Raw genomic sequence first — 12,613 nt, 5'->3', positions numbered from 1 at the left:
GGCACCAAAGTCAAAAGAGAGAAATTGAGCCTGTAAAGGTCAAGTTCTCCAGCTTCCCAGTCTCCAAAAAGAGCAAACAGGTCCTGTTTAATTAAATCCCAGTATTTCTGGTAGAAAAGAAAAGGGAAGCCATCAGGGCCAGGAGCTCCCTCAGCATATGAGCCAAAGACAGCAGCCTTAATTTCCTCCTAAGAAAATGGCTTTTTCTAGCAAATTAAAATGATCAGAGGAAAGTAAACTATCCTGATCCCAGAAGTCATCTTGAAGGTCAATATCAATAGTAGGAACAAAACCAAAAAGCTTTTTATAATCATCTACAGCTAAATGCAGAATACCTTGGGTGTCTTCAATAGGGCCTGAGGGTGTTTCAATACAGCAATTTGTTTTTTCCTCCTCTTTTGATTGGCTACTGCTTTGAAATAGCTAGTGTTGAGTTCTTCCTCTAGTATTTCTTTCTCCCTGGATCTTTGTCTAGCCTTGATCTCCTCCCTCCTCCATATCTCATTTAAATCACCTGCAATATTTTTCATCCTGCTTTTAGAATTAGGGGATAAAGGTTGAGACTCAGCTAAAATGTCTAAACAGTTGTATTCAGCTACCAAAGCTTGCTTAGTCCTATTCTGATCTGCTTCATAATTAGCACACCAGCCTTTTGCAGCTTTCCTGGTAGTTCTGATTTTAAACTGCCAAATATCAATGGCTTTGGTGGCATTACACTTAGTGTTCCAAGCTTTGTGAATGACCTCATCAAAGCCAGGAATATCTAGCCACCATTTCTCAAATCTAAAGAATTCAGAGGAAGGGTGGGAGGCCCAGTGGATGTGTTCAACACCAAAGGGGTGTGATCACTACCAAGTCTGGGAAGGGAATTAATAGCAGCCCCAGGGAAGAGGCCCTGCCAATCAACAGAAACAAAAACCGTATCTAGGGTGGCCATAATGAGGTTATCCTAGTTGTTAGCCCAGGTGAACCTTCTACCAGCATTCTTAATCTCAATGAGACCAAAATTATTGACCCAATCATTAAATAGGTCAGCCCAGTGTTGATTAATGTTACCAGTATTTTTCTCACTAGTGTCCCTGACCAAGTTGAAATCCTCTCCAATTAAGGTAGGGCCAGACCACTCAGCTAAGACACTATTAAGTTCATTAAGGAAATCAAGCTTAGACTCATCATAAGCAGACCCATAAACAGAGATCAATCTCCATTTAGTGTATTTGTTCTTGAACTTCAATATACATGAGATGCAGAAGGTATGAATATCACACTGAGTAATGTCAAACATATCTTCTTTAACTCCTACTAGAACACCACCTGCAGTACCAACAGCAGGTAGCCAATTCCACACAAATCCACTTCTAGAATCAATAGCTTCTAGTTGAGGGATAGTGAAATTAGCTTTTTTAGTCTCAGAGAGACAAATAAAATCAGGACAACAAGCTTTAATGAGCTCTTGAACTCTGGTATTCTTAGATGAGCCATTCAGGCCTCTAATGTTCCAGAAGGCTCCAATCATAAGGAATTATTTTTAAAATATCTACACCTAGCTAGACACTTCTTAGTCCTTTGATGGGATACTTCCATCCAAGGAATTTCACCCTCCTCCTCTTCTGAATTATTATCAGTGTCAGGTGGGGGATCCATCTCAGTGTCTTTATTGTTATCACAAGCATCTACTCCATTGACATCAATGTCAGGAGGGGGAAAATTCAGGGTTATCCTGATGAAAATTGGACAACCTCTTGAGTTCTATCTGTTTAATAATCTCAATATTGTTGTTGCCGCTAGAAGCATCAGCTCCAAGTTTTAGGCCAGATAATTCAGCATTATGTAACAAAAGTTCATTGTCTAAGCAAGCAAAAGAATTCTTGAAGACAACAGAAGTATTACCTCTGGTAACCTCCAGGTTCTGAACTCTTTTGATCTCGTGGGCCTTGGCAATGATATTCTTGCCATCTCTAACAATCCTGTTGCTCATCCTAGTGGCAACAACAGGGCCCCATTTTCCCTTACCAGGTCTATGGACCTGAGGTCTAGGAGCAGGGCAAGAAAGGGTGGTGATGGAGGGAGCCAAGGAGCTTGGGCCAAAGTCTCTGGGGCCATCTTTCACAGCTTCAAATTGAACTAGTAAACTGTTACCACAGCCTTCATAATGATGTTTCTTAGCAGCATCCAGATAACTTTTAGTCACAGGGGCTCCCTGGATATTAGATGAGATTAAAAAGGACTGAACAACAGGGGTAGGGGGGAGGGGACAACCAGACTTAGTTTTAGCTCCACTTGGGGCAGGAGTAGTTTTTTTGGCCATCTGATTGTTAGCATCTTGCTCCATTTCCTCCCCAAGTAGATCATTATCGCTGTCATTATCTCCATCCCCATCTTTATCAGCATTCCCAAAGCCTCCAGGGCCAACAGATGGACCAGGGGGACCATCTGAGGGTTTATGGTTAGGAGACTCAATAGTTGTGTCCTCATCAACCTCAAAGTTGAGTAAATATAACTCCTGTTGGAATTCAAACAACCTACCTTTGGGGATGAGCTGAGGTTCTCTCACAGCAACTTGTACTCTAACCACTTCATAGAAGCTCCTGAAGATCTCATGCCAGTCAATATTGACAATGACACCTAGGAAAGAGGCAATCTGAGAAATAACTGGCCAGGTGCACCAGACAGGGGGAATACCAATGATGTTAATCCACACTTCTTTGAGAGAATCATAAGCAGGTAGTTCACCATGCCAATCTTTGAAGGAGATAGTAACACCTTTCTTTTTCAGGTTGATAAAATTGAAAGCAACCAAATCAAAGATTTTTTTGTTGGGGGGGAATCTGACCAAGAACTGGGTTTCATCATAGGCTCTGATCTGCCATGGCCAGTTGGTTTTCCACATTTCAAGGACAGGAGTGATCGTGCCACGTGTGTGGCATTATTCGGGAAAACTTTTGACTTTACCTCCACGACTCGTACCGTGTAGAAGCACGCCTTGATTTCCACTCGGGCGCTTCGATTGCTTTTCCTCGTCACGCCGCCTTGTCCGTCGACACATCTCATATCCTGCAGATTTTCTCCTTTCTGCAGCGTTCGCCTTGTTGCTTGGCTCATGTCAACAAATTTGCAGAGTAAGAAAGAACGCCATGCGGAGAAGAAGAGACGAAGAAGAGGAAAGACAGCACACCTCGACGCCTGCTTGCAGCTGGATCCCATGCGTCGGGAGCGGCCAACTGGTGCGCTTTCAATTTCAGATCGATACTACTCCCTCCGTTCCTAAATGTAAGTCTTTATAGATATTCCATTAGATGGACTACATACGGAGCAAAATAAATGAATCCACACTTAAAATGCATCTACATATATCCGTATATAGTTCATAATGAAATCTCTACAAAGACTTATATTTAGGAACGGAGGAAGTACTATATATAAGCCGCAACAAAAGGCTTACTTTTTTTGAGGGATCTCCGCTTCAAGTCGCGTCTTGTTTAGCCCCAAATCCCACCTGTTGGTAGAAAATAATAAAACGCGTGGTTTGATTTAGAATAATCTAGATTTTCTGCTGTAGATGGATCGGCTTCCTCGTCATTGGCTATAAGAAAAAGGAAAAGTTCTCAACGAGATGATGGTTCTCACGATAGCAAAAGAAGGGGGTCTTCAGGGAAGGAACTCGCAGTTCCACAGGTAACACATCCTTCCATGAATTTGAATGGCACAAGCTGATCTGACGACCTATGCTAGCTAGCAAATGAGATTTTATTTACTGTATTTATTTTTGCGTGTGGTCCTGCTGCATTAGTACTTCTGTTTTATTCCAATTGTTCCAGGATTCATCTCCGCGTCAGAAAACTGTCTGTCACGAGTCTTGTTAAAGAGCAGAAAATTAATTGTTCTGTTCCAGATTCAGTGCAACATATTATGCCCTTAAGCAAACTCTCGCCTTTGGGATGTCGCTTTTTTCAAATTCTGGAGATTTCTGATTCCCATGTTCAACAGCCTTTGGAGCAGAAGTGCCACAAAGACAGCCACAAACTTTCTCCAGATTAAAACCCACACTGCTTGCACTCAGGGAAGGATTTCCATAAGTCAAGACCAAGTCTATATAAAAATCCACAAAGATCTACGATATCAACTATGTATAATATATGAAAATTCAGAGGTAGTAGAACTTAGTAAAGCTTTGTGCTGGTAACAGCAGTTGTCAGAGGTAGTAAATCTTCTGATCTTAGTGATCAAAAGTTGTCAGAGGTAGTGAACCGCTATTGTTGACTCATAACACTCCCAACCCCTTCTCTTTTTCATAAGACTGAGGTATAGGTAGGGCTAAAAAAAGCAAAATAAAGAGTCAAATCGCACCAACTCTATAATAAGTAGGGAAAAAAACTTGTCTATCCAATGCTCAGTTTACTCAAATGCCACTATGCTTCTATTGGCTCCCCCTCCCTTCACACTAACGAAGGAAGGCATTTTATTTTGCAATTATAATCTTTAACTCTTCTTCCAATCTTCTTGATGCAGGACATTTGGTGTCATAATCATTCCCTAATGACGATACGAGATGCTGCCCATGCTGCCTGCGTATCTCGTGCCTTTGGAAGTTCTTGGAAAAGCTATCCCAACCTCATATTTAATACTCGAACAATAGTGTTGCGGGATGGCATGGATTTCACCTGCCGAGTTGATCACATTTTGGAAAAACACTCTGGCATTGGCGTGAAGGCATTCGAGCTTAATTTCCCCTTTTTCTACAAGTCTGATGGCTATAAATATCTCCATAGGTGGCTTGAGATAGTGGTTAAACCTGGCATTGAAAAACTCACCCTTGCGATTCCTGAGAGAGAGGAAGTCAACTTCCCATGCCAAGTTCTATCTGATGGGAATGGAAGCTCGATGTGGTATCTTCACCTTGCTTACTGTGCCTTCCATCCTACAGTCAGTCTTGGTTGCTTGAGAAGCTTGACAGTGCTGTTTCTCGACTGTGTGCGAATTACAGGGAACGAGTTAGGGTACATTTTTTCCAGCTGTGTTGCTTTGGAGCATTTGGAACTCAGGGAATGCTCCGAGATAACTTACTTGACGATACCTTCCCAGCTGCAGCGGCTCAGTTCCGTGCATGTGTTAGAATGCCACAAACTGCGAACTATAAAGATCGAAGCTCCAAATATTTGTAGGTTTCACTTTACAACATTTCACAATGTAGAGTTCTCACTTGGAGAATCATTGCAACTGAAGAACCTAGAGATGCTCTGTTGCTGCCTCCTCTATTATGCACTTGAAGAGCTACCATCCATTGCGCCGAATCTTGAAACTTTTAGCATATTTTCATACCATGAGGTATGTTCTAAAACTCTTTGTGATCTTTTTCTTGGAAGGGAACCTTCTGTGTTTTTTAGTGGTACCTTGGAATATTAATTAACATGTGGCATATTTCTGCAGGTGGTAAATACAACAATGGCATTGGCGCCTAGCAAGTTCCTCCACCTGAAGTACCTGAGTATTAGTATTCATGGAGACTACGATTATTTTTCTCTGATTTCTTTTCTTGATGCCGCTCCCTCCTTGGAGATGTTCACACTGAATGTAGGTCACCGTTCATCCTGCAAATATTCTTGAATGCACTTATCCGACAAATATAACGAGCCTCTGTAGTTGAACCATTTATTCAAGTTACCTAAACTATTTTCTTTATTTTCAGGTACTGATACGGCAAGAACGCATTGATGAATTGCTTTCTAAAGATCCGCCACGTCTAAGGAAGTTGCCAGGATACATGCTTGACAAGCTCAAGACAATGAAGATATCTCGGTTCTGCTCTTCAAAGAGCTTGGTTGAGCTGGCGTGCCATATTCTTGAAAACCCAGCATCAGAGCGTCTTGCACTGGACACCACCGGTGGTGGTCTCCGGTGTTCTGACCGCGGTCCCGTAAATGCTCCTTCTTGCATAGAGCCACGGATGCCCATACAGCGGTCTTGGTAATCGGAAAATACATCGTGGGAAAAGTTCGTTCTAGAGTTAAACTAGATGTTGTGGAGCCTTGCATTTGGTGCCATACGAGAGTTTTTTAGTTCAACTTGTGAAATTCCCCTCTCTCCTCCCATGTCCCCCGCTGGCGACCCGGGAGAGCCCCTCTCCGCCGCCGGCCAAAGGCCCCTCCTCCCGCCCCTCCTCCCCTCGCCGTCGCCGGCGGGCGCCGCACGGGCAAGCGTCGGCGGCGGCGGGGCTGCTTTCCCTCCCTGGCTGGCGTGGTGTGTCGCGGGGCTCGCCCTCCTTGCCATGGCGTGGTGCCGCAATCGTCCCTGGCTCCGACCTCCTCCCCGGCAGCTGGGGGCCTCTCCCGGCGTGGCCTCGCTCCCGTTGCGCCCTCGCTCGCTGATGTGTGCACGTGGCCGAGGCGGGGCGTGTAGGCTGCGGATCTGGGGTTTCATGCCCAGATCCGATCGGTGGTGGTTGATGGCGTCTTGGGCGACCGGCGGCGCTGGAGGGTGGCGGTGGTGCGTCGGGTTGCTGCTGGTCGGGCGCTGGAGGGTGGTGGTGGTGGCGCGTCGGGCTGCTCCTGGTCGTGGTGCTGGAGGGTGGTCGGGGTGGCGGCGCAGTGGCGGTGGCTCCGGTGGTGCGTGCCCGGCGGCTTCGGCGCTTGGAGCTCGCCAGGCGTGGCTGCTGCTTCGGCTGTGGGCGGCGGCATGGGCAGGTCTCGGTGGCCTACCGGTGTCGTGGCGGTTTCACGGTGGCTCGATGGATCTGTCCGCGGCAACGGCCGACTTCTCCGGCGTCGGTTTGTCTGCGTTCGGGCCGTCTCGACCTTCACCCCATCTCCTCGTCGCCCGGACGCTACTCCCATCAAAGGGCTGGTCCTCTCCCAACTGCAGTCCACCGCTCGTCTCGCGCCCGATGCAGCAGGGCAGAACTCGTCTCGCACACGATGCAACAGGACCGAGCTCGTCTCGCGCACGATGCAGCAGGACTGACCTCGTCCCCCCTCTCGTTGCTGCAGGACCGAGCTCATCTCGCGTTTGGGGTAGCAGGATGGGTCGGTGGATGCCAGTTCTGGCCGACCTATTGGGTCAACACTGGGGTCGCCCAGGGGCGCGAAAGGTGGACCTTTCCGCTTGTCTCTTTCTCTGGGGGGGCGGCGGGTCACGGGTGAGGTGGTGTTGAGGTCTTGGATGCTGGGGTTGCGGCCTGGTGGTGGTGGTTGCGCGGTGCTCTTGGACAAAGCCCGTGCCTTGGTGCTGCCCGGTCATCATGGTCGTGTGGGCGGCGTGGTTGCTGGGGTCTGGCGTTCGGTGGCGGTGATTGTTGGCCGAGATGAAAACCTGCTCTATCTTCGGACGGACCGGCGGCGGCGAAATCGTTCCCTTCTTGAAGGCGTCGTCGCGGCTCACATTGCCCGTCATGCGGCTCCGGAGGAAACTCTGATCCTTGGATCGGGCGATGGCGGCGCTTCGACGTCGTATCCTTCCTGAAGGCGCCGCCTTGGAGCGCATGGTTCGTCATATGTAGCTTCATATCTTCGGGGCGGTAGTGCTAGGAGTGGTGTTGCTACGCTCAGCGCCTATGTATCCTGTCTTGGATGTGTGCGTGTGTTGCGGTGGCATAGCGTGTGGTTGTACTGGATGCTTGTGGTTTGGTGCTTTATATATAAAGCAGGGCGAAAGCCTTTTTCGATATTTGGTGCCATACCCTTAACTCATAGGCGCATAGTATAGTTGTCAATGCGCAGCTGGTACATCTAGAAGTTTTGGGAGGACTGAATGTTATCTTTTTTTTTTATACTAGCAAAAAAGCCCGTGCGTTGCAACGGAAGAGAAAACATAACACACACTCTTAACCCAACAACCATCACTCAAGATCACAATAGGTCCATCTCCTTTATTTTCACGATATATCATATTTGTGTTGCCGCTTATCCTCTATTAGGTAGAGATATAGCAAATATGTCCATGCGTTGCAATGGGGAAAAACAATTATACTATGTCACGATGAGATAAGGACTTTTAGAATGTCATGTCATAAACTACGTCTCATCTTGACCTAGCATTGCGCCATAGAAAGTTGTGTCAATTTTTCTGGGAGCAAGCATTGTATAGAACACAAAAACCCTTTTTTAACCGATGCGTCATGGACGAAATAAAATCATAAAACAACCTCTATGTATCCCCTAAAAAAATATTCAAGTGATGGTTCGTCTTTTAGTTATTTACGTATCTGTTTGAATTTTTGCAATCATTTTCTAAAATTTTATGGACATAATTTTCAAATTGTTGAATATGTTTTGAATTCACGATCACCTTTTAAAAATCATGAATATTTGTTTTGAAATAATGTTTTTATACTACGCAAACAGTTTCTTAATCTTATTTATTTTATGATTTCTCTACCCTTTTCTGAGTTCGCGAACATTTTACGATTTCTATACAAAATTCAACTCACAACCTTTTAAAATTTGGAATTCTTCCGTTGAATTTAAAAGAGAAAAACATAAACAGAAATAAGAAGAAAAAAAGTAAAAAAAGGAAAAGAAAACAGAATGGAGACATCGCACCTGTAACATGTGCGGGAGAAGGACGACCCCTTGTAGAAAAAAAAAGAGAAAAGGGGTGAATCCCCGAGAAGGACGACCCCTTGCAGAAAAGAACAAGAAAAAAGGGGCGAACCGGGGATCGAACCCAGGTCTCCCACATGATGTGTCGAAGCACAGACCAGTGCGGCACTCTTCTGCTTATGATTTATTAGGGTACCACCCAGTAGTAATCAAACCCTACGGCGGCCTTCAAGAAAAAAACTAAATCATTTTTTTCACTAAAAGGTGGCATAGTGGGTAATTTAGGGCAACTTCGAGGGTAGTTTTTATGACGTACGGCAGAAACCCAATTCTCTTTGCGTTGCAACGGGAGAATTTTTTTTTCATAATCTTCAATTGCCATGACCATATTTTGCTGCATCACCGAGATACACCATCACACTCATTTTTGTCAAATCGTGAACATTTTTTGAAAATCATGAATGTTTTCTAAAATCGTGAACATGTCTGAAATCGTGAACCTTTTCCAAATTCTTGAACATCTTTATAGATTTTGAACATTTTCTAAAATCATGAACATTTTTGAATTCATGAACATTTTACACTATCTGCAAAAAAACATTTTCTAAAACCATGAACATTTGAACATCTTTATAGATTTTGAACATTTCATAAAACATTTTTTATTGAATAGGCGAATATTTTTTTGGAAATTGGTGGAACAATTTTGAAATTCGTGACATTTTTTTGATTTAACAAACATTTTTCTAAAATGCATGATCATTTTTTGAAATAAAGAACATTTTATGAAGTAATAAATTATTTTTTAAGTCACAAACTATTTTTAAAATTTTATGATAGTTTGCAATGCATGAATATTTTTTGAATTGGTGAACGTTTGTCCAATTTCACTAACATTTTTTAATAAAACAACTTTTATTAAAAATCATGAACATATTCTGACTTCGTGAACATATTTTTTAAAATTGTGGTTTTTTTTAATATGTGAACATTTTTAAAAAATTGTGAAATTTATCTGAATCCACAAATATTTATAAATTATTAAACATTTTGTTTCAAAATTTGCGTTTTTATAATTTTCAAAACTTTTTTGAAGTTCCAAATTATTTAAAGTAGAAAAAATGACAAATACGAAAGAAGAAAATGAAAAAAAAAGAAAATTTGAAAAATAGGTTTTCCGGACATGGGCCGGCTCAAACAGGCGCGCTATGTCTTCCCTGTGTGAATTGTTTTTTATCACTTATAGGTAGCATCGGAGGGTAATATTTTATAACTTTGAGAGCAGTTTTGATGACGTACCGCCAGAAGCAATAGCTCATTTATTATTAACCTAACATATCCATGCGTTGCAACGAGACAATAAAAATCGACATGCTTCAGCAAACATCAATTTTCGTTAATCGGGTTGGGGAGGAGGTTAAGTTTGACGATGGCAAAAATGATAGATCAATTAACAATAAGACTCTTTGGGGTGCTAGATTAATTATTGTACTACCACCAGACAATAAAAATATTGTGCATGCAGAAAGTAATTTTACCTAGATATAATTGTTCTTATTCTTTCATATCATTAATGTTTGAGATAAAAAGTGTGTATAAGATGGTTGTCAAGTTTTCTTCATACCACATCCTTTTCCTGATCTGGAATAATAGTTTTATTAAGATTAACTAAAGACTTTATTGCCATGACACGTAAATACCTGTGTTTTGGCGGCGATGATTCATTATGCACTTGTATGAATCGGGATCAATAGTGCCTAGATTATGCACTTATATGAACCGGGATCAATAGTGCCCCAAGACAATTTATTTTGTATTTACTTTATTGGACGTGCAAGTATATATGTTTTTTGCTGTGTTCCCGCCTGTGCCCGTTCCCGCTGGCTCGCGTCGCGTGTAGGAGCTCGTCCCTGCCGGCGCGAAGGCAACGGGCACTCGTCCCGCGCCACGCTCCTCCATGCCGGCGCCCGTTCTCGTAGGAGCTACTCCGTGCCCGGCGCCCATCCCCCGCCGGAGCTACACCCGCCCGATGCTAGTCCCCGCAGGCGACGCTCAGCCCGGCATCGACTCGCCACGCCTGGCAGCACCCGGTATCACGCGACCACGCCCGGCCTCGTGCTCGCCGCGCCATGCTCACCACGCTCGCCGTGCCGCCCTCGTCTCACCCAGCCGCGCCCGACCTCGCGCTCGCCACGCTTGCCATGCCGCCCCCGCCGTAGGGCTCGAGCTCGCCCGCCGGCCGCCTCGCGCGCTGTAAGCTCCCCTGCCTGCTACATGTTTGACGAAATGTCAGAACAGACATATTAGAAATGGATCAACTATCATTGACGCGCATCGGCCGACCCAAACGAAAAACCGACATAGACGTCCACTCCGGCCGACCCAACAGACAAAAATGGACGCATCATGCATCCGTTTAGATCACTGTGGTGGAGTTGCTCTAAACAGAGTAAAATTGAACCTTAAAACAAAATGTAATTCAGCATGCTAACACGCGTCGTGATGGACTCAGAGATTTTAATCGTCAACGTGGGCTAGCTAGCTGACACACGGCAGCTCGTCTAGAAGAAACCAGACTCCACGCGTCCTATGGAATCTGCCGTCGCAAACTTATCTCCACATTTTCTCGTCACATAACAATCCAATCTCCCCTAAGACACGCCGCCACTGCCGCCAGGATCCTCCCCCTGCGCATCTCCCGCACACCCCACCACCTCTACACGCCGGCGGATCTCGCGCTCCACCGGCGGCCGCCGTCGCTCCAGCACCGACGGCCACTCTCGGCCCTTTTTTTCTTCTGGTTTTTCAGATCAGATCGGCTCTGTCACTCCTCCCGCTCGAGGCCGCCGTCGCAAGCTCGAGCACCGCCTTCGCTGCCCCCTCCCCCTCCAAATCAGACACGGGTCGGTCTCGCGCGCGAGCACGGCGTCGCCCACGGCCCGCAGCCCCGGAGCAACATGTCGACGCTCGCACTTCGCAGGAACCAGGAGCCCCACGACTGCTTCCCTTTCTTCAGCTCGCTGCCGAGCGTCTCCGGCCAAGCCGCGCGCCGGTGAGCCCTCCCTTTCTTCCTCCATCTCGCTTCTCTCTCCCGTTCTTCTTTTCTCTAAGAGCTCTCTCTGTCTTTTATTTTTCTCTAGAGAGACGGCCATGGCCGCCCGATGCCCGAGTGCCACCGGCCAAGGACCCGCCGGCGTCCAGACCCCCTCCACGCCATCCCCATCTCGCTGGAGACCTGCACCAAATCCCATCCAGCACCGCGCCACCCTTCGGTCCCCGCCCCGCAGTTCTGCAGCCTGAGCGCTTCAGCCGCCTCGCGCTCGAAGCAGAGGAGAGGAGCTCCCTGCCACGAGCCTCTTCAGCGCCGGCAAACCAGTAGGCCGATCCCTTCCTTGGCTCCTGCGGCGTGGATGCCGGCGGCAAGTGGCCGCCCATGCCCGGCGGTGGAGAACGCAAATGGACAAGCGGCGGTGGTGCCCGGTGGTGAAGCAGTTTAATTAAGGAGCGTGGGTACAATTGTAACTAATGCACGGGTGTTTTTGCAAACAGCGAACCGTTTTTTAATACCCACTTAAAACAGGACCGCGGGTTGAATTCTCAAAATCGGAGGGGCCTTTCTGTAAAATTGCCACGACGTACGACCAGAAGCACTCCGTGCTTTATTAGTAGGGAAAGATAAAACTCATGAGTATATTAGCTTGACTTTTGTTACTGCTTTGATTTGTGTTGAGGGAAGTTGCTTCCAGGCCCGTTTACGGGGTTATAGAAAAAACCTGAATCCTGCCTTTACACTGCTTGTTCGGTGTTTCATTTAGCCTGTCGTTTTAAAATCCCGCAGCATCAGTGAATAGTAGACGCCGCACTTGCAGCGAAAATGAACGAGATTGTCGCCCTTTGGCTGAACTCTGTGAAGTGAACACGGAGGATGCAGCGAGGTTCCCGTTCCTGGGCGTAACTTTCATGTGTCTATTTGAAAGCGTAACACGATACGGGAAAGTTTTATGTAATGTGCATCAAATAAAAAAAAAATCACCTTTGCCGGGCATGCGCTATAGGGTAAGGTAAGTCTACCCATGACT

Source organism: Triticum dicoccoides, chromosome 5B (genome assembly GCF_002162155.2).
Source record: "Triticum dicoccoides isolate Atlit2015 ecotype Zavitan chromosome 5B, WEW_v2.0, whole genome shotgun sequence".
Lineage (NCBI taxonomy): Eukaryota > Viridiplantae > Streptophyta > Magnoliopsida > Poales > Poaceae > Triticum > Triticum dicoccoides.
Note: the sequence above shows the minus strand (reverse complement) of the source record.